At 41.0% G+C, this 24,918-nt stretch overlaps 2 pseudogenes across 1 annotated transcript; one reads left to right on the forward strand and one right to left on the reverse strand.

The window, feature by feature from the left end:
- The first annotated feature begins 342 nt into the window (after positions 1-342).
- Positions 343-3,051, forward strand: LOC128577748 (phosphatidylinositol 3-kinase regulatory subunit alpha-like; annotated as a pseudogene). Its single transcript, XR_008377619.1, has 3 exons — positions 343-954; positions 1,254-2,240; positions 2,369-3,051. The product of XR_008377619.1 is annotated as a phosphatidylinositol 3-kinase regulatory subunit alpha-like (transcript).
- A 19,932-nt stretch (positions 3,052-22,983) lies between these two features.
- LOC128576801 (serine/arginine-rich splicing factor 1-like) lies at positions 22,984-23,591 on the reverse strand (annotated as a pseudogene).
- Between the last annotated feature and the right edge of the window lie 1,327 nt (positions 23,592-24,918).

Genomic DNA, 24,918 nt, shown 5'->3' on the forward strand with positions numbered 1-24,918 from the left:
TGACAGATGGACAGTGTGACAAGAGCATCAGAAAGGACTGGGACTCGCTGTGAGAGTCAGCCTGGAGTCCAAGTGCTGACAAGTTACTGAAAAGGAAGCCAGTGGGAAGACGGTGGCATGAAGGGGAAGCGGAGCCTCGTCTTCAGTCACACCATTGATGGAGGACAGATGGTGGCCAGATGGCCAGTCACCTCTCTTCTTAAACCTTTGGAGAGTGGTTCTTTGTCCTCTGCTGGACACATATTAGGAATTTTAACATACTTTCTGAATTCACTTTTTCATAAACATGTAAAATTAGAGGGCAAGCACACTCAACTGTTGCATGGTAACAGATTTGCAAACATGAATGCCGAGGGGTACCAGTACAGAGTGCTGTATGACTATAAGAAGGAGAGAGAAGAAGATATTGACTTGCACTTGGGGGATGTATTGGTTGTGAACAAAGGGTCCTTAGTAGCTCTTGGATTCAATGAGCCAGGCCTGAAGAAATTGGCTGGTTAAATGGCTATAATGAAACCACAGGGGAGGGGGGAGACTTTCCAGGAACTTATGTTGAATATATTGGAAGGAAGAAAATCTCGCCTCCCACACCAAAGCCCCGGCCACCTCGGCCCCTTCCTTTTGCACCAGGTTCTTCGAAAACTGAAGCAGACGTTGAGCAACAACCTTTGACGCTCCTGGACCTTGCCGAGCAGTTTGCCCCTCCTGACGTTGCCCCCCTTCTTCTTATCAAGCTCGTGGAAGCCATTGAAAAGAAAGGTCTGGAGTGTTCAACTCTATACAGAACACAGAGCTCTAGCAACCCTGCAGAATTACAACAGCTTCTTGATTGTGATACGACCTCTGTGCACTTGGAAATGATTGATGTGCACATTTTAGCAGATGCTTTCAAACGCTATCTCCTGGACTTGCCGAACCCTGTGATCCCAGTAGCCGTTTACAGTGAAATGATTTCTTTAGCCCCAGAAATACAACAAACCCTTTTCTTTCTTTTCTTTTCTTTTTTTTTTTGTAGAGACAGAGTCTCACTGTACCGCCCTCGGGTAGAGTGCCGTGGCGTCACATGGCTCACAGCAACCTGTAACTCTTGGGCTTACATGATTCTCTTGCCTCAGCCTCCCGAGCAGCTGGGACTACAGGCGCGCGCCACAACGCCCGGCTATTTTTCTGTTGCAGTTTGGCCGGGGCTGGGTCCGAACCCGCCACCCTCGGCATATGGGGCCGGCGCCCTACTCACTGAGCCACAGGCGCCGCCCTAGCCCCAGAAATACAAAGCTCTGAAGAATATATCCAGCTTTTGAAGAAGTTCATTAGGTCGCCAAACATACCTCATCAGTATTGGCTCACACTTCAGTATTTGTTAAAAAATTTCTTCAAGCACTCTCAAGTCTCCAGCAAAAACCTTCTGACTGCAAGAGTGCTCTCAGAAATATTTAGCCCTATGTTTTTCCGATTTCCAGCACCTAGCTCTGATAATACTGAACACCTCGTAAAAGTTATAGAAATTTTAATCTCAACTGAATGGAATGAATGACAGCCTTGCACCAGCATTGCCTCCTAAACCTCCAAAACCCACTACTGTAGCCAACAACAGTATGAATAACAATATGTCCTTACAAGATGCAGAATGGTACTGGGGAGATATCTTGAGGGAAGAAGTGAATGAAAAACTTGAAGATACAGCTGATGGGACCTTTTTGGTACGAGATGCATCTACTAAAATGCATGGTGATTATACTCTTACACTAAGGAAAGGAGGAAATAACAAATTAATCAAAATATTTCACCGAGATGGGAAATACGGCTTCTCTGATCCCTTAACCTTCAATTCTGTGGTTGAACTAATAAACCACTACAGGAATGAATCTCTAGCTCAGTATAATCCCAAATTGGATGTGAAATTACTTTATCCAGTATCCAAATATCAACAGGATCAAGTTGTCAAAGAAGATAATATTGAAGCTGTAGGGAAAACAATTACATGAATATAACACTCAGTTTCAAGAAAAAAGTCGGGAATGTGATAGATTATATGAAGAATATACCCGTACTTCCCAGGAAATCCAAATGAAAAGAACAGCTATTGAAGCATTTAACGAAACCATAAAAATATTTGAAGAACAGTGCCAAACCCAGGAGCGTTACAGCAAAGAATATATAGAAAAGTTTAAATGTGAAGGCAATGAGAAAGAAATACAAAGGATCATGCATAATTATGATAAGTTAAAGTCTCGGGCGGCGCCTGTGGCTCAGGGAGTAGGGTGCCGGTCCCATATGCCAGAGGTGGGGGGGGGTTCAAACCCAGCCCCGGCCAAAAAACCACACACACACACACACACACAAAAGATAAGTTAAAGTCTCGAATCAGCGAAATTATTGACAGCAGGAGACGGCTAGAGGAAGATTTGAAGAAGCAGGCAGCTGAGTACCGAGAGATTGATAAACGTATGAACAGCATCAAGCCTGACCTCATTCAGCTGAGAAAGACGAGAGACTAATACCTGATGTGGATGACTCAAAAAGGTGTTCGGCAGAAGAAGTTGAATGAGTGGCTAGGCAATGAAAACACTGAGGACCAATATTCACTGGTGGAAGATGATGAGGATTTGCCCCACCATGACCAGAAGATGTGGAATGTCGGGAGTAGCAACCGAAACAAAGCGGAAAACCTGTTGCGAGGGAAACCGAACGGCACTTTTCTTGTCCGGGAGAGCAGTAAACAGGGTTGCTACACCTGCTCCGTAGTGGTGGATGGTGAAGTGAAGCATTGTGTCATAAACAAAACAGCAACTGGCTATGGGTTTGCTGAGCTCTATAACCTGTACAGCTCTCTGAAGGAACTGGTGCTACATTACCAACACACCTCTCTCGTGCAGCACGACTCCCTCAACGTCACACTAGCCTACCCAGTATATGCACAGCAGAAGCGATGAAGCGCTTACTCTCGGATCCTTCTCCTGAAGTTCAACCACCTGAGGCCTCTGGAAAGCAAAGGGCTCCTCTCCAGCCTGACCTGTGAATTGAGCTGCAGAAATGAAGCCTTCTGTCTTCAGATGGGACTAGAGCTTTCTTTGACAAAAAAAAAAAAAAAAAAAAAAAAAAAGAAGTAGGGGAAGACATACAGCCTGGGGCTGTATGATGACCATGTGTCTAATCCGGAGTGCTTATCCTTTTTTTCTTTTCCTATTTTTTTTGGGGGGGAGGTTTAAAGCCACAACACCACAAAGGGAAAAAGAAATGCAAAAATCTCTGCGTGCAGGGACAAAGAGGCCTTTAACTATGGTGCTTGTTAATGCTTTCTGAAGATTTACCAGCTAGAAGTTGGGACTTTGGAGACCAGAGGATAGATAGGGCTGCAGAGCCCTCCTGGCCTGAGGATGCTCAGTCCAGCCTGGTTTAACCTGGGTGTTGCTGTCCATGGTGGACCCAGACACATCGCACTGTGGATTATTTCATTTTCTAACAAAGGAACGATATGTAGCAGAAAGGCACTTCTGCTCATGAGGGACACTTTGGGATAAGGTCAGTTCACGTGTGTTCAGAAGAAATTATGTCATAGCAGAGTGCCAGAAAGTGTTTTGTTTAAACTTGTCAACAACCACCACCAACAGAAAAATGTGGAGCTTGGAAAAGAGGACTTTAAAGGACATTCAGTATATAAAATATGTACATAATATTGAATGTATATGGATTTACATTCAATTATCAAATAGATGGATTTGTATCAATAGATGGATTGATGGATTTGTATCAATACCAAATAGCTTCTGTCTTGTTTTGCTGAAGGCTAAATTCACAGTGCTATGCAATTCTTAATTTTCATTAAGTTGATATCTGAGTTTTAAATGGACCTTTCAGAATAAGCTTCCCCACCCAAGTTTTTGTTGCTTGAAAATATTGTCGTCCCTGATTTTTGTTAACATTCATTTTGTTATTATCTTTTTTTTTTTTTTTTTTTGTAGAGACAGAGTCTCACTTTATCACCCTCGGTAGAGTGCCATGGCATCATACAGCTCACAGCAACCTCCAACTCCTGGGCTGAAGCGATTCTCTTGCCTCAGCCTCCTGAGTAGCTGGGACTACAGGTGCCCGCCACAACGCCCTGCTATTTTTTGGGTTGCAGTTCAGCCGGGGCCGGGTTTGAACCCGCCACCCTCTGTATATGGGGCCGGCGCCTTACCGACTGAGCCACAGGCGCCGCCCATCTCTTTTTTTTTTTTAAAGAAGAAATGTACAGGATGCCAGTTAAAAAAATATGGCTTCAGAATTAAAACTATGAAATATTTTACAGTTTTTCTTGTACAGAATACTTGGCTGTTAGCCCAAGGTTAAAAAGTTCATAACTGATTTTTTTGGACTAAATGTTTTGTTGGGCAGTGCCTGATAAGCTTCAAAGCTGCTTTATTCAATAAAAAAGAAAAAGATATATGAATATGACAAAGTATCGCTGAGTCCAACAATGTTGTTTTAAAGACTCTTAAAATACAATACCTGGCAATGTTTTGTTTCATAAAGAATTGTGAACTTCTTTTTCTTTATTTTATTGTTAAATCATAGCTGTGTACATTAGTGCAATCGCCTGTACCCATTCTAAGATGCACCATAGATGTGGCCCCACCCATTACCCTCCCTCCACCAAAACCTCCCCCCTCCCTTCCCCTTCCTTGGCCCTTTCCCCATAGTCTTGTGCTATAGTTGGGTTATAGTCTTCATGTGAAAGCTATAATTTAGCTTCATAGTAGGGCTGAGAACATTGGATACTTTTTCTTCCATTCCTGAGATACTTTGCTAAGAAGAATATGTTCCAGCTCCATCCATGTAAACATCAAAGAGGTAAAGTCTCCATCTTTCTTTAAGGCTGCATAGTATTCCATGGTATACACGTACCACAATTTGCTAGTCCATTTGTGGGTCGATGGGCACTTGGGCTTCTTCCATGACTTATCAATTATGAATTGGGCTGCAATAAACATTCTGGTACAGATGTCTTTGTTATATTGTGACTTTTGGTCTTCTGGGTATAAACCTAGTAAAGGAATTATACGATCAAAAGGCAGGTCTATTTTTAGGTCTCTAAGTATTCTCCAAACATCCTTCCAGAAGGAACGTATTAGTGGGCATTCCCACCAGCAGTGTAGAAGTGTGCCCTTTCCTCCACAGCCACGCCAACATTTCTGGTTTTGGGATTTTGTTATGTGGGCTACTCTTACTGGGGTTAGGTGATATCTCAGAGTAGTTCTGATTTGCATTTCTCTGATGATTAAGGATGATGAGCTTTTTATCATGTGTTTGTAGATTCTGCATCAGTCTTCCTTAGAGAAGTTTCTCTTCAAGTCCCTTGCCCACCCTGAGATGGGGTCATGTGTTCTTTTCTTGTTAATACATTTGAGTTCTCTGTGGATTCTGGATATTAGACCTTTATCGGAGGTATAACCTGCAAATATTTTCTCCCATTCTGAGGGCTGTCTGCTTGCTTTACTCACTATGTTCTTGGCTGTGCAGAAGCTTTTTAGTTTGATCAGGTCCCAGTAGTGTATTTTTGATACTGCTTCAATTGCCTGGGGAGTCCTCCTCATAAAATATTCACCCAGGCCGATTCCTTCAAGAGTTTTCCCTGCACTTTCTTCAAGTATTTTTATAGTTTCATGTCTTAAGTTTAAATCTTTTATCCAGTGAGAGTCTATCTTAGTTAATGGTGAAGGGTGTGGGTCCAGTTTCAGTCTTCTACAGGTTGCTAGCCAGTTTACCCAGCACCATTTGTTAAATAGGGAATCTTTTCCCCACTGAATGTTTTTAATTGGCTTGTCAAAGATCAAATAACGGTAAGTAGCTGGATCCATCTCTTAGTTCTCTATTCTGTTCCAGACATCTACTTCTCTGCTTTTGTGCCAGTACCATGCTGTTTTGATCACCATGGATTTATAGTACAGTCTCAGGTCTGGTAGCATGATTCCTCCTGCTTTGTTTTTATTGCTCAGTAATGTTTTTGCTATTCAAGGTTTTTTCTGATTCCATATAAAACGAAGTATTATTTTTTCAAGATCTTTAAAGTATGACAATGGAACTTTAATAGGAATTGCATATTAAAGTTATATATTGCTTTGGGCAGTATGGACATTTTAACAATGTTGATTCTTCCCAGCCATGAGCATGGTATGTTTTTCCATCTGTTAACATCTTCAGCTATTTCTTTTCTTAGAGTTTCATAGTTCTCTTTGTAGAGATCTTTCACGTCCTTTGTTAGGTATACTTCCAAATATTTCATCTTCTTTGGCACTACTGTGAAAGGAATAGAGTCCTTGACTGTTTGGCTTGGTTATTGTTGGTATATATAAAGGCTACAGATTTATGGGTGTTGATTTTGTAGCCTGAGACATTGCTATATTCCTTTATCACTTCTAAAAGTTTTGTAGTAGAATGCCTAGTGTTTTCCAGATATACGATCATATCACCTGCGAAGAGTGAAAGTTTGATCTCTTCTGACCCTATGTGGATACCCTTGATCGCCTTTTCTTCCCTAATTGCAATGGCTAAAACTTCCATTACAATGTTAAAGAGCAATGGAGACAATGGGCAACCTTGCCTGGTTCCTGATCTAAGTGGAAATGATTTCAGTTTAACTCCATTCAATACGATATTGGCTGTGGGTTTGCTGTAGATGGCTTCTATTAGTTTAAGAAATGTCCCTTCTATACCAATTTTCTTAAGTGTTCTGATCATGAAGGGATGCTGGATGTTATCAAAAGCTTTTTCTGCATCAATTAAAAGAATCATATGGTCTTTATTTTTAAGTTTGTTTATGTGTTGAATTACATTTATAGATTTACATATATTGAACCAGCCTTGAGACCCTGGGATAAATCCGACTTGGTCATGGTGTATAATTTTTTTGATGTGTTGTTGGATTCTGTTTGTTAGGATCTTATTGAGTATTTTAGCATCTATATTCATTAGTGATATTGGTCTATAATTTTCTTTTCTTGTTGGGTCTTTCCCTGGTTTGGGGATCAAGGTGATGTTTGCTTCGTAGAATGTGCTGGGTAATATTCCTTCTTTTTCTATATTTTGGAAGAGGTTTAGTAGTATAGGTACTAGTTCTTCTTTAAATGTTTGGTAGAATTCTGACGTAAAGCCATCTGGTCCTGGGCTTTTCTTTTTAGGGAGATTTTGTATAGTTGATGCTATTTCAGAACTTGATATAGGCCTGTTCAACATTTCCACTTCATTCTGGCTAAGTCTTGGTAGGTGGCATGCTTCCAGGTATTGGTTGATTTCTTTCAGATTTTCATATTTGTGAGAATAGAGTTTCTTATGGTATTCGTTAAGGATTTTTTAAATTTCTGAGGAGTCTGTTGTTATTTCATCATTACCATTTCTGATTGATGAAATTAGAGATTTTACTCTTTTTTTCCTGGTTAGGTTGGCCAAAAGTTTATCTATTTTATTGATCTTTTCAAAAAACCAGCTTTTGTATTTATTGATCTGTTGTATAATTCTTTTGTTTTCAATTTCATTTAATTCTGCTCTGATTTTGGTTATTTCTTTTCTTCTGCTGCCTTTGGGGTTGAAGTGTTCTTCTTTCTCCAGTTGCTTGAGATGTTCCATTAAGTTATTGACTTCCTCTCTTTCCGTTTTCTTGAGGAAGGCTTGCAGTGCTATAAATTTCCCTCTTAGGACTGCCTTTGCAGTATCCCAGAGGTTCTGGTAATTCGTCTCTTGATTGTTGTTTTGTTCCAAAAATATGGTGATTTCCTTCTTAATCTCGTTTATAACCCATGTATCCTTCAGCATAAGGTTGTTTAGCTTCCATGTTTTTGTATGGGTATGCAGGTTCCTGTTGTTATTTAGTTCAACTTTTATTCCATGATGGTCTGAGAAGATGCAAGAAATAATTTCTATTTTTTTAAATTTGCTGAGATTAGATTTGTGGCCTAGGATGTGGTTGATTTTGGAGTATGTTCCGTGGGCTGATGAGAAGAATGTGTATTCAGTTTTGTTGGGATGAAATGTTCTGTAGATGTCTGTTAAGTCCAGATGTTGAATGGTTGAGTTTAAATCTAAAATTTCTTTGCTATGTCAACCAATGTGATGAAAATGTGTTGAATGGCCTATGAACCAAGTGTATGGTGCCCCATGATCATATTGATGTACACAGCTATGATTTAACAAAAAAAAATAAAATAAAATTTCTTTGCTTAGCTTCTTTTTGGAGGATCTATCCAGGACTGCTAAAGGGGTGTTAAAATCTCCAACTACTATGGAAGTGGAGGAAATCGAGTTGCTCATGTCTGTTAGAGTTTCTCTTATAAATTGAGGTGCGTTGTTGTTGGGTGCATAAATATTAATAATAGAGATCTCATCATATTGAGTATTACCTTTAACAAATATGAAGTGTCCATCCTTATCCTTAATTATTTTGGTTGGTTTAAAGCCTATTGCGTCTGCGAACAGGATTGCAATGCCTGCTTTCCATTTGCCTGGAATATAGATGACCATCCCTTCACCTTGAGTCTGTATCTGTCTTTTAATGTAAGATGCGATTCTTGGATGCAGCAGATATCTGGCTTGAGTTTTTGTATCCAGTCCGCCAACCTATGCCTCTTTAGAGGACAATTTAAACCATTCACATTAATTGAGAGTATTGATAAGCTCAATTGAGAGACTGGTGGACATTTTTAATCCTTTTGCGACTGTGGAAGTTGGAATTTGATCAAAAATTTTTTGGGTGGGTTTACTTTTGTGGTGGAGAATTACACTGGTCTTTATGGAGGATAGGTCTAAGAATGTCCTGGAGAGCTGGTTTAGTTGTGGCAAATTTCTTCAACATGTGAATGTTGTTGAAGTATTTAATTTCTCTGTCATAAATGAAGCTCAGTTTAGCTGGGTAGAGGATCCTGGGTTGAAAGTTATTTTGTTTTAGGAGATTAAAAGTCGATGACCATCCTCTTCTAGCTTGAAAGGTTTCAGCAGAGAGATCTGCAGTTATTCTGATATTCTTCCCCGTGTAGGTAGTGGTTTTCTTTCGTTTGGCAGCTTTCAGAATTTTCTCCTTCATATTAACTTTAGTGAAATTGATTATGATGTGTCTGGGGGATGTCTTATTTGGGTTGAGTCGTGCTGGAGTTCTGAAACTGTCTGCTATCTGAATTTCGGAATCTCTTGGCATGTCTGGAAAGTTCTCCTTCATAATCTCATGGAGAAGAGACTCTGTGCCTTGTGAAGCCACTTCATCACTTTTGGGGATCCCTATAAGACGAATATTGGTTTTCTTCAAATTATCCGAGAGCTCTCTGAGAGAGTGGTCTGTTTTTGCTCTCCATTTCTCTTCTTCTTTGAGGGTTTGGGAGCATTCGAAAGCTTTGTCTTCAATGTCAGAAATCCTTTCTTCTGCTTGCTCCATTCTGTTTCTGAGGGATTCTACTGTGTTTCTCAGATCTTTGAGGGATGTAACTTCTTGTCTCAATGTGTCAAAATCTTTGGTCATTTGATCTTTGAATCCGTTGAATTCTTGAGATAACTTTTGGAATTCTATTTTGATCTTATTTGCTATCCAGATCCTGAATTCAATTTCTGACATCTCAGCTATTTGTTTGTGCATGGGGTCTTGTGCTGTTTCTGCCCCATTGATCCTTGGGGGAGTTGATCTACTCTGATTATTCATATTGCCAGAGTTTTTCTGTTGATTTCGCCTCATGATTGTTTTTCACCATTGCCTCTGGTTGTCCTTAGAGTTGGGGAGGTGTCTCTCCAAGATTAGACCCCAGAGGGATCACTCTATTGTTGCTGGATCTTTGTAGGGAGTGACCCTGTGTAGTTTCTCTGGGGCTGCTCTAGCTAGGGAGTTCTGGTTGTGGAAGCAGCTCCGGTTTGTGACACACCTGGATCCAGCAACAGGGCTGGGGGTGGTGTGCACAGTTCTGGGAGTGCCAGGAGCCCAGTGACTTTGGCACAGAGAGCCCAAGGCTCCCCCAGTCTCTGGCCAGGAGAAGAGCTCTGCGCAGAGGCAGGGAGGGCTCCAAAGGGCACGCAGCTACCAGAGTCCCTGTCCAGATGAATGGGCTAGTGTGGAAGCTGGGAGGACACAGGAGGGAGGACGCAGGGTTGTGTGGCTCCTGCAGTTCCTGGTCAGGGAATGTGGAGGCCTGGTGGGTGCAGGTCACCAGTCGGGGGTCACTGCACAGCTCTTATGGAGGTCTGGGCCGTGCCAAGCCTAGGAGTTTGAGGTTGCTATGAGCTGTGACATCACGTCACTCTACCCAGGGCAACAGCCCAAGGCTCCAGTGTGCCAAAACTTTCTCACTCTGTCCCTAAGGATTAAGGCTGTAAGGCAGCTCAGTCTCCACCTTTAGGCTGCTCAGTCAGTAGGTTACTTTGACTCGCCCAATCCTTACTCTGACACCCTGAGGGCGGAGGTTGCCGGGGCAGTTCTTTCACAATGGCTTCCTGCGCCCAGCTCAGTGGCTCAGTCTGGGGCCCCAGACAATGCCCAAAGTTCTCCACACTCCTGCTCAAGCTCTCCCCAAGGCAGTTCAACTGAGTGCCAAGTCCAAGAACACCAAAACAGTTCACAGGTAAGGCCCTTCCAGTTTGCAGTCTCACTGCTGCTTGTACTTACAGTTGCCAGCATGATTAGGTCGATCGAACACACGCAATCACTTGCCAGTTTTCCACTGTTTTTGTCCTCCCCTTGGGGTCCAGAAGTCCCTTGCTGGCTCCCTGTATCCTCAAAGGGATGATTATAGGCAGATCCCACCGGCCAGAGATGCCTGGAGTCTTGTCTCCCCAGACTCGCTGTTCCCAGTTGCAGGGAAGCTGTTACTCGTCCGCCATCTTTAATCTCCTGTGAACTTCTTGAATCTAGGGAAAGGGGGTATAGCCAAGGGATGGAACAGGTGGGGTGGTGGGCGGGCGACAAGGTGATATGCACTTTCTCATGATTACAGAGAAGAAGTGAATAAACTGCAAAGGGAATTTGCTTATACTGCAGTGTTTTCTCACTTTGATTTGCTAGTTATCAATTAATGACAATTGCAAACCTACTGTAACTAACAGTGCAGCTGGTCAGGTATTTCAGTTCTTAGGAAGGAAGTGCTGAGAGTTTGTTTTTGGGTTCCTGGAATAGAGCTCACCTTTGTTTAGAACACTGATTTAAAGGTATAATCTCTGCCTTTCGAAAAAAGTAACTTTCTCTAACATTAGACTGTCCATGATAACCCACATTCATTTTAGAAGAAGCATGATATGAAAAAATATTTTTAGTTGGAATTTTCTTACTTTAGTAGCTTTCCATTCAGTTTAGAACATAAAGCAAATTGCCACAATTGTACTGTCACTGCTCTAAACGGTGTGGAGACCATTCAAGTCGTGGCCACTGCAGGAATCCCAATGGAGATCCTTCTCATTAATCCAAATAATTGTGTGTGTGATACTTCACTATGGGGAAAGGAAGGGGTGAATAGTGTAATCCTTCCAATTTAGGGCAAGAGTGAGAGGTCTCTCCTTGATTTATATATGCAAAAGCTGTTATGTTCAGTGGGAATAGTACGTAAGTTGGGAGGAATGAATACTAGTTATAATCATGGTCACTATCCTAGTAGATTAAAATGGAATAATCTTGCAATTTCAGTTTCTTTTTCTCAATATGTGTATTAGATTCACCCACAGCTCTATTTCTCTTCAAGTACTTGGGTGAAGGATTTTTTTTTTTCTTTTAAAAATCTTTTTGAAGGATCGGTCTTGCAGCTGACTTAATCATATATAGAATGTATCATTTTAAACCCTCTCCATAAAGCTACTCATACTCAAGAAAAAGTCAGACAGCCAGACTGTCAGCCCTTAAACTTGATTGTACTGATCTGACCATCTCCCTCTCATCACAGACAATTGATAATTTCCCTGGTTTTTCACTGAGTGTCTTTGCTTTAAAACTTGTGATGGTGATATCCTTCCAGATTACATAGAAGTCTAACAGTTAATCAGTTGCTAGTAGTTTATGAACTGGGTTTGTGGATTATGCTTTTTGGTAGTACATCATGTATGCTATTAAATACAAATAGTTTTAATTTCTAAAACACAAGATCTGAGATTGAATGTTCTTGAAAGCTACAATTTTGTGAATGTTTTTGCTTCAACACTCTTTGCAAGATAACTTGATATGTAGGCAGTTGCCTTATTTTTGCATCTCACAAGCATAAGTGCAATAGATGTTTCATTGAACAGCAAGGCAGGACTGTGAGTTATGCCAGACCGATTCAGCCGAATGCCTTTTCGTTGGCAGTGTAGCGTGCCCCCCCCCCCCAGCATTTGTCCTCTCACGTGTTTGGCCAGCAGGGCACTTTGGGTTCAATCAGGCAGTCATCTCCTAACAACATCATCTTAGTGGCTCGTGAGTATGAATAGATACAACAGAGGCACTCCCGAGATGTGCATCAGTTTCCCCCCACCCAACGTAGCATCCTAAAGATCAAGCCAGAAAGATAGGCTGCAGAGAGGCTGTGATAGGGCATAGAAGTGGGGGCATTGGAACCTCATATTACAAGAGAGATCATAACCACCTGAAAAGGCAAAAAGCACATGTTTACAACATCTGACAATTTCACAGCCTTTGATATATGTATATATGTATATGTGCATGGACTGTATTTTCAGTACACCTTTCAGCCAAAACAGATACACAGTCGTTGAGTTCAAGTATGTAACAGGCAGATGTCTAGTGCGATTCTTATGCATATGTATGGGTTGGGTTTTTTCCTTTGAGGATCTTTTGTTTTGTCTTATAAAGGTAAAAATTGTTTGCAAGTGAAGTGAGAAGTTTATATTTCTTTGCTTTTTTGTGTTTGTAGAAGTTACTCCTTTTAGGGAGGTGGTCTGAATGACTTGATTAACTTGGAAATCCTTGTTTTCAGTGTGTCCAGTCAAAATGTGTTCATGAGACATGTCACTGTGGGGAAACGATTGCTTTGTCATGTAGCTGGTTATGAGCTAGTCACGTGTTTGGGAAGTCCTACTGATGTTCCTTACTGGGAGAAAAATTCTGCTGGTTTTAACAACTGTGCTTTTGCTATGCATGGTATCCAAGTCAGTTGGAAAACAGACCCTGATATCTGTTAAAGTTTAGGGTCCTTTAAAGAAAGGGGCAGTTTAAGATGCAATGCCTCACATGGGACAAAGTTCCAAAATGCCAAATTCTTGTTTTTTAAAAAACTAGTTATAAAAAATACTTGAGTTAATTGAACAAACTCTCCAACTTAACATTAAATTTGTCACCATGAGATAGCATTAGCTGCTTAGGATACTGCTATTTAGAAAAATAAATCAAAAAGCAAAACAAAAAAACTCATTTATACCTGTGTATTTTTTGAAGCTACAATCTATTCAATGTTTTTACAAATCTGTTTATATGACATTGTTAAAATAAAGTTGGTCTTTTGACGAGAGGGAGGATGTCATGGTCAGTTGTAATTTTGCCTTTACAAGGTAACGGGGGTGGGTGGGAGGGGGAGCATGCCTCCGACATTTTGTTCAAGTTATAGATTTCATGGAGCTATGTCTTCTTGCTTTAAGTTGCTTTAATGCATTGTATTAGGTCTTCAAACAGAATAAAGGTTGTTTTGAAACTTATTTAAAAAATAAAATAAAAATAAAAAGAGAGAGATTTTGTGATGTGGGCCATTCTCACTGGGGTTAGGTGGTATCTCACGGTGGTTTTGATTTGCATTTCTCTAATATATGGGGATGATGAACGTTTTTTCGTATGTTTGTTAGCCATTCGTCTGTTCTTCTTCGGAGAAGGTTCTATTCATGTCTCTTGCCCATTGATATATGGGATTGTTGGCTTTTTTCATGTGGATTAATTTGAGTTCTCTATAGATCCTACCCTGTTTCCCCGAAAATAAGACATCCTCTGAAAATAAGACCTACTTACAGGAAAGATAAGTCGTCCCCTGAAAATAAGACCTAGCGCATCTTTGGGAGCACACCTTAAAATAAGACACTGTCTTATTTTTGGGGAAACAGGGCAGTTATCAAGCTTTTGTCTGATTCAAAATATGCAAATATCCTTTCCCATTTTGTGGGTTGTCTCTTTGCTTTGGTTGTTGTCTTCTTGGCTGTACAGAAGCTTTTCAGTTTAATGAAGTCCCATTTGTTTATTTTTGTTGTTGTTGCAATTGCCATGGCAGTCTTCTTCATGAAGTCTTTCCCCAGGCCAATATCTTCCAGTGTTTTTCCTATGCTTTCTTTGAGGATTTTTATTGTTTCATGCTTAAATTTAAGTTGTTTATCCATCTTGAATCAATTTTTGTGAGTGGGCAAAGGTGTGGGTCCCGTTTCAGTCTTTTACATGTGGATATCCAGTTCTTCCAACACCATTTATTGAATCGGGAGTCTTTCCCCCAAGATATGTTCTTGTTTGGTTTATTGAAAATTAGGTGGTTGTAAGATGTTAGTTTCATTTCTTGGTTTTCTATTCGATTCCAAGTGTCTATGTCTCTATTTTTGTGCCAGTACCATGCTGTCTTGACCACTATGGCTTTGTAGTACAGACTAAAATCTGGTATGCTGATGCCCCCAGCTTTAATTTTATTACTAAGAACTGCCTTAGCTATAGGGTTTTTTTCTGGTTCCATACAAAACGCGGAATCATTTTTTCCAAATCTTGAAAGTACGATGTTGGTATTTTGATAGGAATGGCATTGAATAGGTAGATTGCTTTGGGAAGTATAGACATTTTATTTTTATTTTTTTTATTATTATTATTTTTTTTTTGTAGAGACAGAGTCTCACTTTATGGCCCTCAGTAGAGTGCTCTGGCATAACACAGCTCACAGCAACCTCCAACTCCTGGGCTTAAGCGATTCTCTTGCCTCAGCCTCCCGAGTAGCTGGGACTACAGGCGCCCGCCACAATGCCCAGCTATTTTTTGGTTGCAGTTCAGCCGAGGCCGGGTATGAACCCGCCACCCTCGGTATATGGGGCCGGCACCTTACCGACTGAGCCACAGGCACCGCCCAAAGTATAGACATTTTAACAATGTTGAGTCTGCGCATCCATGAGCGCGGTATATTCTTCCATTTGTTAATATCCTCTGTTATTTCCTTTCTGAGGATTTCATAATTTTCTTTACGGAGGTCCTTCACCTCCTTTGTTAGGTGTATTCCTAGGTATTTCATTTTCTTTGAAACTATGGCGAAGAAAGTTGTATCCTTAATTAGCTTCTCATCTTGACTGTTATTGGTGTATACAAAGGCTACTGACTTGTGGACATTGATTTTATATCCTGAAACATTACTGTATTTTTTGATGACTTCTAGGAGTCTTGTGGTTGAGTCTTTGGGATTCTCTAAGTATAGGATCATGTCATCAGCAAAGAGGGAGCGTTTGACCTCCTCTGCTCCCATTTGGATTCCCTTTATTTTCTTGTCTTGCCTAATTGTATTGGCTATAACTTCTAGCACTATGTTGAATAGTAAAGGTGACAGAGGACAACCTTGTCTGGTTCCAGTTTTAAGAGGAAAAGCTCTCAGTTTTACTCCATTCAGTAAAATATTAGCTGTGGGTTTGTCATAGATAGCTTCAATCAGTTTTAGAAATGTGCCACCTATGCCTATACTCTTCAGTGTTCTAATTAGAAAAGGATGCTGGATTTTATCAAATGCTTTTTCTGCATCTATTGAGAGGATCATATGATCTTTATTTCTGCAGATGCTGGCGTGGATGTGAAGAGAAGGGAACACTTTTACACTGCTAGTGAGACTGCAAACTAGTACAACCTTTCTAGAAGGAAGTATGGAGAAACCTTAAAGCACTCAAGCTAGACCTCCCATTTGATCCTGTAATCCCATTACTGGGCATCTACCCAGAAGGCAAAAAATCCTTTTATCATAAAGACACTTGTACTAGAATGTTTATTGCAGGTCAATTTACAATCACCAAAACGTGGAAACAGCCTAAATGCCCACCAACCCAGGAATGGATTAACAAGCTGTGGTATATGTATACCATGGAATACTATTCAGCTATTTAAAAAATGGAGACTTTACATCCTTCATATTAACCTGGATGGAAGTGGAAGACATTATTCTTAGTAAAGCATCACAAGAATGGAGAAGCATGAATCTTATGTACTCAATTTTGATATGGGGACAATTAATGACAATTAAGGTCATGGGGGGGAAGGAAAAGCAGAGAGAGGGAAGGAGGGTGAGGGGTGGGGCCTTGGTGTGTGCCACACAGTCTGGGGGGCAAGACATGATTGCAAGAGGGACTTTACCTAACAAATGCAATCAGTGTAACCTGGCTTATTGTACCCTCAGTGAATCCCCAACAATAAAAAAAAAAAAAGAGAGAGAGAGAGAGAAAGCCAGGGACAGTGGCTCACACCTGTAATTCTAGGACTCTGGGAGACAGATGTGGAAGGATTGCTTGAGCTTAGCAATTACAGACCAGTCTAAGCAAGAGTGAGACCCTGTCTGTATTAGAAATAGAAAAACTAGGCAGGCATACTGGACTAACCAGAAAGTCCATCTATGTGGGAGGCTAAGGCAAGAGGATTACGTCAGCCCAGGATTTTACATTTGCAGTAAACTATGATGAAACCACTGCAGTCTAGCCTGAAAACGCAGCAAGAACGCATCACCCCTGACCTCCCCACCAAAAAGGCACTACTAAAATTCAGCAATAAATAAGTGAGCAACACCATCAATCAGCAAGATTGAAAATAAATTTATAAAACATTTCCCTTGGGTGGCATCTGTGGCTCAAGGGAATAGGGTCCCAGACCCATATACTGGAAGTGGTGGGTTCAAACCCAGCCACAGACAAAAAAATAACTTAAAAAAAAAGTCACTAAATAAAGGAAAATACACAATCTTTATCTTTTTTATTTTTAAACAGTCTCTTTCTGTCATCCTAAATAGAGTGTCATGGTATCATAGCTCACAGGAACCTTAAATTCTTGGAGTCAAGCAATTGTCTTGCCTCAGCATCACAAATGGCTGGGAATACAGGTGTCTGCCACAACACCAGGGTCTCATTCTGCCTGAGGCTGGTCAGGAACTCCTCAGCTCAAGTGATCCATCTAATCAAGCCCAGGAGTTGGACCTCACGGTAAGCCATGATGCCAGGGTACTTTACAAAGAGCCACAAATTGAAACTCTGTCTCAAAAACAAAGAAATGCACAGCAGTCCTATTATCGTGAAGAACTAAATAAGCAATGCTCAGTGGTTCCTTGAATTAATTAGTTCTTAATTGATTGATTGATTTTATTTATTTTTTCTTTTTGGGATAGTCTCACTCTGTCACCCTCGTAGAGTGCCGTTGTGTCATAGCTCACAGAAACCTCAAACTCTTGGGCTTAACCAATTCTCTTGCCTCAGCCTCCCAAGAAGCTGGGACCACAGGCGCCTGCCACAACACCCAGCTATTTTCTGTTGCAGTTGTCATTTTTATTTATCTGGCCAGGTCCAGGTTTGAACCCGCCACCATCAGTGTATGTGGCTGGTACTTCAACCACTGTACTACGGGAGCAAAGCCAAGTGATTGATTTTAGAGAATAAGTCTCACTGTGTTTTCCAGGCTAGCGTGCATTGGTGTGATTCCACCTTGCTACAACCTTGACCTCCTGGGCTCCAGAGATACCTCCTGCCTCCACCTGGCAAGCAGCTAGGTGTGTTCCAGCACTTGGCTCATTCTTACCGAACATTGTTGGTAGAGATAAGTTCTTTCTTTTTTTTCACATTTAGCACCGTGTTTTATTTTATTTTTTATTATTAAATCATAGCTGTGTACATTAATGATCATGGGGCACCATAGACTGGTTTTATAGACCGTTTGACACATTTTCATCACACTGGTTAATATAGCCTTTCTGGCATTTTATTAGTTATTGTGTTAAGACATTTATATTCTACATTTACTAAGTTTCACATATACCCTTGTAAGATGCACCGCAGGTGCAATCCCACCAATCACCCTCCCTCCGCCCATCCTCACCCATCCCTCCCCTCCCTCTCACCCTTCCTCATATTCTTAGGTTATAACTGGGTTATAGCTTTCATGTGAAAGCCATAAATTAGTTTCATAGTAGGGCTGAGTACATTGGATACTTTTTCTTCCATTCTGGAGATACTTTACGAAGGAGAATATGTTCCATCTCCATCCATGTAAACATGAAAGAGGTAAAGTCTCCATCTTTCTTTAAGGCTGCATAATATTCCATGGTCTACATATACCACAATTTATTAATCCATTCATGGATCGATGGGCACTTGCGCTTTTTCCATGACTTAGCAATTATGAATTGGGCCGCAACAAACATTCTGGTACAAATATCTTTATTATAATGTGATTTTTGGTCTTCTGGGTATATGCCTAGTAGAGGAATTATAGGATTGAATGGCAGATCTATTTTTAGATCTCTAAGTGTTCTCCAAACATTTGGAGAGATAAGTTCTTAAGATCTTGCCCATGGAGCAGCACCTATGGATCAGTGAGTAGGGGGTCAGCTCCATATACCATGGGTGGCAAGTTCTAACCCAGTGCCAGCCAAATTGCAACAAAAAATAGCCAGGCGGGCGGCGCCTATGGCTCAGTGAGTAGGGCGGCGGCCCCATATGCCAAGGGTGGTGGGTTCGGATCCAGCCCCGGCCAAACTGCAACCAAAAAATAGCCGGGCGTTGTGGCGGGCGCCTGTAGTCCCAGCTGCTCGGGAGGCTGAGGCAAGAGAATCGCGTAAGCCCAAGAGTTAAGAGGTTGCTGTGAGCCATGTGACGCCACGGCACTCTACCCGAGGGCGGTACAGTGAGACTCTGTCTCTACAAAAAAAAAAAAAAAAAAAAAAAAAAAATAGCCAGGCAATGTGGCAAGCACCTGTGTTCCCAGATACTCGGGAGGCTGAGGCAAGAGAACTGCCTAAGCCCAGGACTTGGAGGTTGCTGTGAGCTGTGACGCCACAGCAGTCTACTAAGGGTGACAAAGTAAGACTGTGTCCCCACCCCTCAAAAAAAATATATTTCCCAGCCTAGCCTTGAATGCTTTGGCCTCAAATAATCCTCCCACCTTGACCTCTCAAAGACACTGGGATTAGAGGTATCAGCTCCCGTAAACAGCCTAAATCTATAATACACTTTAGTATCCATTTCATACATTCAATTAATTATTACAGACGTATTTCATTGATATTTTCCAAATTCTTTTCTTGTTTGTTTGTTTGCTTCTTCATTTACTTTGAGACCAGTTTTGAGCTGTCCCACTGGATAGAGTGCTGTGAGCTATGAAGCCACCTGAGGGCTCCAACTTGGACTCCCATGATTCTCTTTCTTCCCTTTGTGTATTTTTAGTAGAGACAAGGTCCTGCTTTGGCTCAGGCTTGTTTCAAACTTGTGACCTGAAGCAATCAAGTGGCCTCAGCCTCCAGGATTACAGGTGCTAGGATTACATGCATGACCCATCACTTCGAGCCTTCCAAATTCTTATATCTGTAGGGTACCTAGGTTTGTAATTCAACCATGATTGAAAGAATGGAGTTGCAGTGCAATCTGCTGACTTATCCACATCCATTTATGGGCAATAAATCTGATATGTGGCCTATTTTTTTTTTATTGTTGGGGATTCATTGAGGGTACAATAAACCAGGTTACACTGATTGCATTTGTTAGGTAAATTCCTTCTTGCAATCCTATCTTGCCCCCAGAAGGTGTGGCACACACCAAGGCCCCACCCCTCACCCTCCTTCCCTCACTTTGCTTTTCCTCCCCCACCCCATGACCAAATTGTCTTTAATTGTCCTCATATCAAAATTGAGTACATAGGATTTATGCTTCTCCATTCTTGTGATGCTTTACTAAGAATAATGTCTTCCACTTCCATCCAGGTTAATACGAAGGATGTAAAGTCTACCAAACATTTAAAGAAGAACTAGTACCTATACTACTAAACCTCTTCCAAAATACAGAAAAAGAAGGAATATTACCCAGCACATTCTACGAAGCAAACATCACCTTGATCCCCAAACCAGGGAAAGACCCAACAAGAAAAGAAAATTATAGACCAATATCACTAATGAATATAGATGCTAAAATACTCAATAAGATGCTAACAAACAGAAGCTTTTTAGTTTGATCAAGTCCCAGTAGCGTATTTTTGACATGGATGGAGCTGGAACATATCCTTCTTAGTAAAGTATCCCAAGAATGGAAGAAAAAATACCCAATGTACACAGCCCTACTATGAAACTAATTTGGGACTCTCACATGAAAGCTATAACCCAGCTACAACTTAACAATAGGGGGGAAGTGGAAAAGGGAGGGGTGGGTAGAGGGAGGGGAATCGGTGGGATCACACCTGTGGTGCATATTACAGGGGTATTTGCGAAACTTGGTAAATGTAGAATGTAAATGTTTTGGCACAGTAACTGAGATAACGCTGGAAAGGCTATGTTAACCACTGTGATAAAAATGTGTCAAATGGTTTATGAAGTGAGTGTATGATGCCCCATAATCATATCATTGTATACAGTTATGATTTAATTAAAAAAAAAAAAGATCCTAACAAACAGAATCCAACAACACATCAAAAAAATTATACACCATGACCAAGTCGGATTTATCCCAGTGTCTCAAGGCTGGTTCAAAACGTAAATCTATAAATGTAATTCAACACATAAACAAACTTAAAAATAAAGACCATATGATTCTTTTAATTGATGCAGAAAAAGCTTTTGATAATATCCAGCGTCCCTTCATGACCAGAGCATGTAAGAAAATTGGTATAGAAGGGACATTTCTTAAACTAATAGAGGCCATCTACAGCAAACCCACAGCCAATATCATATTGAATGGAGTTAAATTGAAATCATTTCCACTTAGATCAGGAACCAGGCAAGGTTGCCCATTGTCTCCATTGCTCTTTAACATTGTAATGGAAGTTTTAGCCATTGCAATTAGGGAAGAAAAGGCGATCAAGGGTATCCACATAGGGTCAGAAGAGATCAAACTTTCACTCTTCGCAGGTGATATGATCGTATATCTGGAAAACACTAGGCATTCTACTACAAAACTTTTAGAAGTGATAAAGGAATATAGCAATGTCTCAGGCTACAAAATCAACACCCATAAATCTGTAGCCTTTATATATACCAACAATAACCAAGCTGAACAAACAGTCAAGGACTCTATTCCTTTCACAGTAGTGCCAAAGAAGATGAAATATTTGGAAGTATACCTAACAAAGGACGTGAAAGATCTCTACAAAGAGAACTATGAAACTCTAAGAAAAGAAATAGCTGAAGATGTTAACAGATGGAAAAACATACCATGCTCATGGCTGGGAAGAATCAACATTGTTAAAATGTCCATACTGCCCAAAGCAATATATAACTTTAATGCAATTCCTATTAAAGCTCCACTGTCATACTTTAAAGATCTTGAAAAAATAATACTTCGTTTTATATGGAATCAGAAAAAACCTCGAACAGCAAAAACATTACTGAGCAATAAAAACAAAGCAGGAGGAATCACGCTACCAGACCTGAGACCGTACTATAAATCCATAGTGATCAAAACAGCATGGTATTGGCACAAAAGCAGAGAAGTAGATGTCTGGAACAGAATAGAGAACCAAGAGATGGATCCAGCTACTTACCGTTATTTGATCTTTGACAAGCCAATTAAAAACATTCAGTGGGTAAAAGATTCCCTATTTAACAAATGGTGCTGGGTAAACTGGCTAGCAACCTGTAGAAGACTGAAACTGGACCCACACCTTTCACCATTAACTAAGATAGTCTCTCACTGGATAAAAGATTTAAACTTAAGACATGAAACTATAAAAATACTTGAAGAAAGTGCAGGGAAAACTCTTGAAGGAATCAGCCTGGGTGAATATTTTATGAGGAGGACTCCCCAGGCAATTGAAGTGGTATCAAAAATACACTACTGGGACCTGATCAAACTAAAAAGCTTCTGCATAGCCAAGAACATAGTGAGTAAAGCAAGCAGACAGATATGTGAGAAAATATTTGCAGGTTATACCTCCGTTAAAGGTGTAATAACCAGAATCCACAGAGAACTCAAATGTATTAACAAGAAAAGGACACATGACCCCATCTCAGGGTGGGCAAGGGACTTGAAGAGAAACTTCTCTAAGGAAGACCGATGCAAAATCTACAAACACATGATAAAAAGCTCATCATCCTTAATCATCAGAGAAATGCAAATCAAAACTACTCTGAGATATCACCTAACCCCAGTAAGAGTAGCCCACATAACAAATTCCCAAAACCAGAAATGTTGGTGTGGCTGTGGAGGAAAGGGCACACTTCTACACTGCTGGTGGGAATGCCCACTAATACGTTCCTTCTGGAAGGATGTTTGGAGAATACTTAGAGACCTAAAAATAGACCTGCCATTCGATCCTATAATTCCTTTACTAGGTTTATACCCAGAAGTCCAAAAGTCACAATATAACAAAGACATCTGTACCAGAATGTTTATTGCAGCCCAATTCATAATTGCTAAGTCATGGAAGAAGCCCAAGTGCCCATCAACCCACGAATGGATTAGCAAATTGTGGTACATGTATACCATGGAATACTATGCAGCCTTAAATAAAGATGGAGACTTTACCTCTTTCATGTTTACATGGATGGAGCTGGAACATATTCTTCTTAGCAAAGTATCTCAGGAATGGAAGAAAAAGTATCCAATGTACTCAGCCCTACTATGAAGCTAAATTACAGCTTTCACATGAAGACTATAACCCAACTATAGCACAAGACTATGGGGAAAGGGCCAAGGAAGGGGAAGGGAGGGGGGAGGTTTTGGTGGAGGGAGAGTAATGGGTGGGGCCACATCTATGGTGCATCTTAGAATGGGTACAGGTGATTGCATTAATGTACACAGCTATGATTTAACAATAAAAAATAAATAAATAAAAATAAATTAAAAAATAAAAGAAGAGTTCTACAAAAAGTGTCACCAATCATCTCATCTACAAGAGCGAGATCTGCTACGATGGGGAGAATAGCGTGGTGATGCTCTGCTTCTCTGTGGGGCATAACTGCAACTCTTGCTGTTGCTTCTGCTACTGCTTCTGCTACAACTAGGGCTTTGAGATGGAGATCTTCCATAACTTGGACTTCTAGGCCCACCTGGATATAGGCAGTTTCTGCCTCATGAGTTCTAAACTTAGTGTTATGCAGTTCGAGAACTGGATGTATCTTCTTTTTGTACAAACTCCACGACACCAGTGCCATCTCAGTAAACATCAGCATAACATATATCACCTGCTTCACTCAGGTGATCCTTTAAATCCTGCCAGCTTCCACTTGGAGGCAGTACACAGACAACCACTGTTTTCAGACCTCCTAGAAGGGGGGCTATAGTGGCCTCAGAGAGCTCTGGCAGCTCCATGCCCTGTTGCTGCCTCAGCCTGTACCAAGGCGGCTCGCAGGAAACTCCACAGTCAGACAGGATCCACCATAATCATAGTTCTCATGACCATACCCAGTGTCCTCAGCATCTCGCGGGTCCTCAAACTCAGTGGAAGTGCAAGATGGTACCCCATGGTAATTCTTGAGGTCTATGTCTCCCATAGAGCTCTATTTGTAAAACATGTCCTCAATGTTCTTGGTTCAGATGTCTGGAGGTAAGTTACCTATGTAGATGCTGTAATCGTTGTTCCATGATGGACCACGAATCACACCATCTCCCCACATGGTGGAGACAAAATAGCAGACTTGAGAAGGGGCCTTCCCACCAAGCTAGTACACAGCAGAGCCAGCCCACAGTGGCAACATGTCTCCATGAATTAATTAATTCTTGACTGATTGATTTTAGAGTGAAGATCTCACTCTATTCCCAGGCTGGAGTGCAATGGTGTGGTTCTACCTCCCTGCAACCTTGATCTCCTGGGCTCCAGAGATCCTCCTGCCTCAGCCTGGCAAGCAGCTAGGTGGGTTCTAGCTCTGGGCTCATTGCTTCCAAACATAATTGGTAGAGATGAAGTCTTCTGATGTGGCCCTCCCTAGTCTTTAATGCTTTGGCCTCAAATGATCCTCCTATCTTGGCCTCCCAATGACACTGGGATTAAAGGTATCAGCTCTTGTACTAAGCCTAAATCTATAATACACTTGAATATCCACTTCATGCAGTCAATTAATTATTACAGATGTACTTCATTGGTAGTTCCCAAATTCTTTGTTTGTTTGTTTGTTTTGGAGACAATCTGAAGCTGTTGCTTTGGATAGAGTGCCATGGCTTTATAGCTCACGGCACCCTCCAGTTCAGACTAAGGTGATCCTCTTTCCTCAGATTGTGTAGTTTTACCAGAGACAATGTTTCACATTTGGTCAGGCTGGTTTTGAACTCATGAGCTCCGGCAATCTACAAACCCTTAGCCTCCAGAATTCTAGGATTACAGGCTGGGGAGTAGCATGTGGGGCCTGCCAAATTCTTCTAGCTATAGACAAGGTAGGATTGGAATTCAACTGTGATTGGATGAATGGAGTTACTGAAAAATCTGCTGACTTATCCACATGAATTTATGAGGAGTAAATCTGATAAGTGGTCGATTGTGAAATCACATCACATGGTCATACACATTCTTTTCACGAAGCTGATTTGCAAGTTCACTCACTGCTCAGTGATACAGGAGTGTATGGGGAAGAATCAGATAATAATCCAAGACAATTTGGAACATGTACCTGAGTATTGTAGCCATAAAACATTATTTGCAAAACAAGTGATTGGTCAGATTTGTTGGTGCTCCTTGACCTCTGGTCTATAGAATGAATAGAAGAATGTTACAGGAAAAAAAATAGAATATTATTAATGAGCCATAGCCTAGCAGGTTGGCTGAGACCTATAATCATAGTACATGGGGGAGGCCCAGGGTGGAAGATTGCTTGAGTTGAGGAACTC

The sequence above is a fragment of the Nycticebus coucang genome, chromosome X (genome assembly GCF_027406575.1).
Source record: "Nycticebus coucang isolate mNycCou1 chromosome X, mNycCou1.pri, whole genome shotgun sequence".
NCBI lineage: Eukaryota > Metazoa > Chordata > Mammalia > Primates > Lorisidae > Nycticebus > Nycticebus coucang.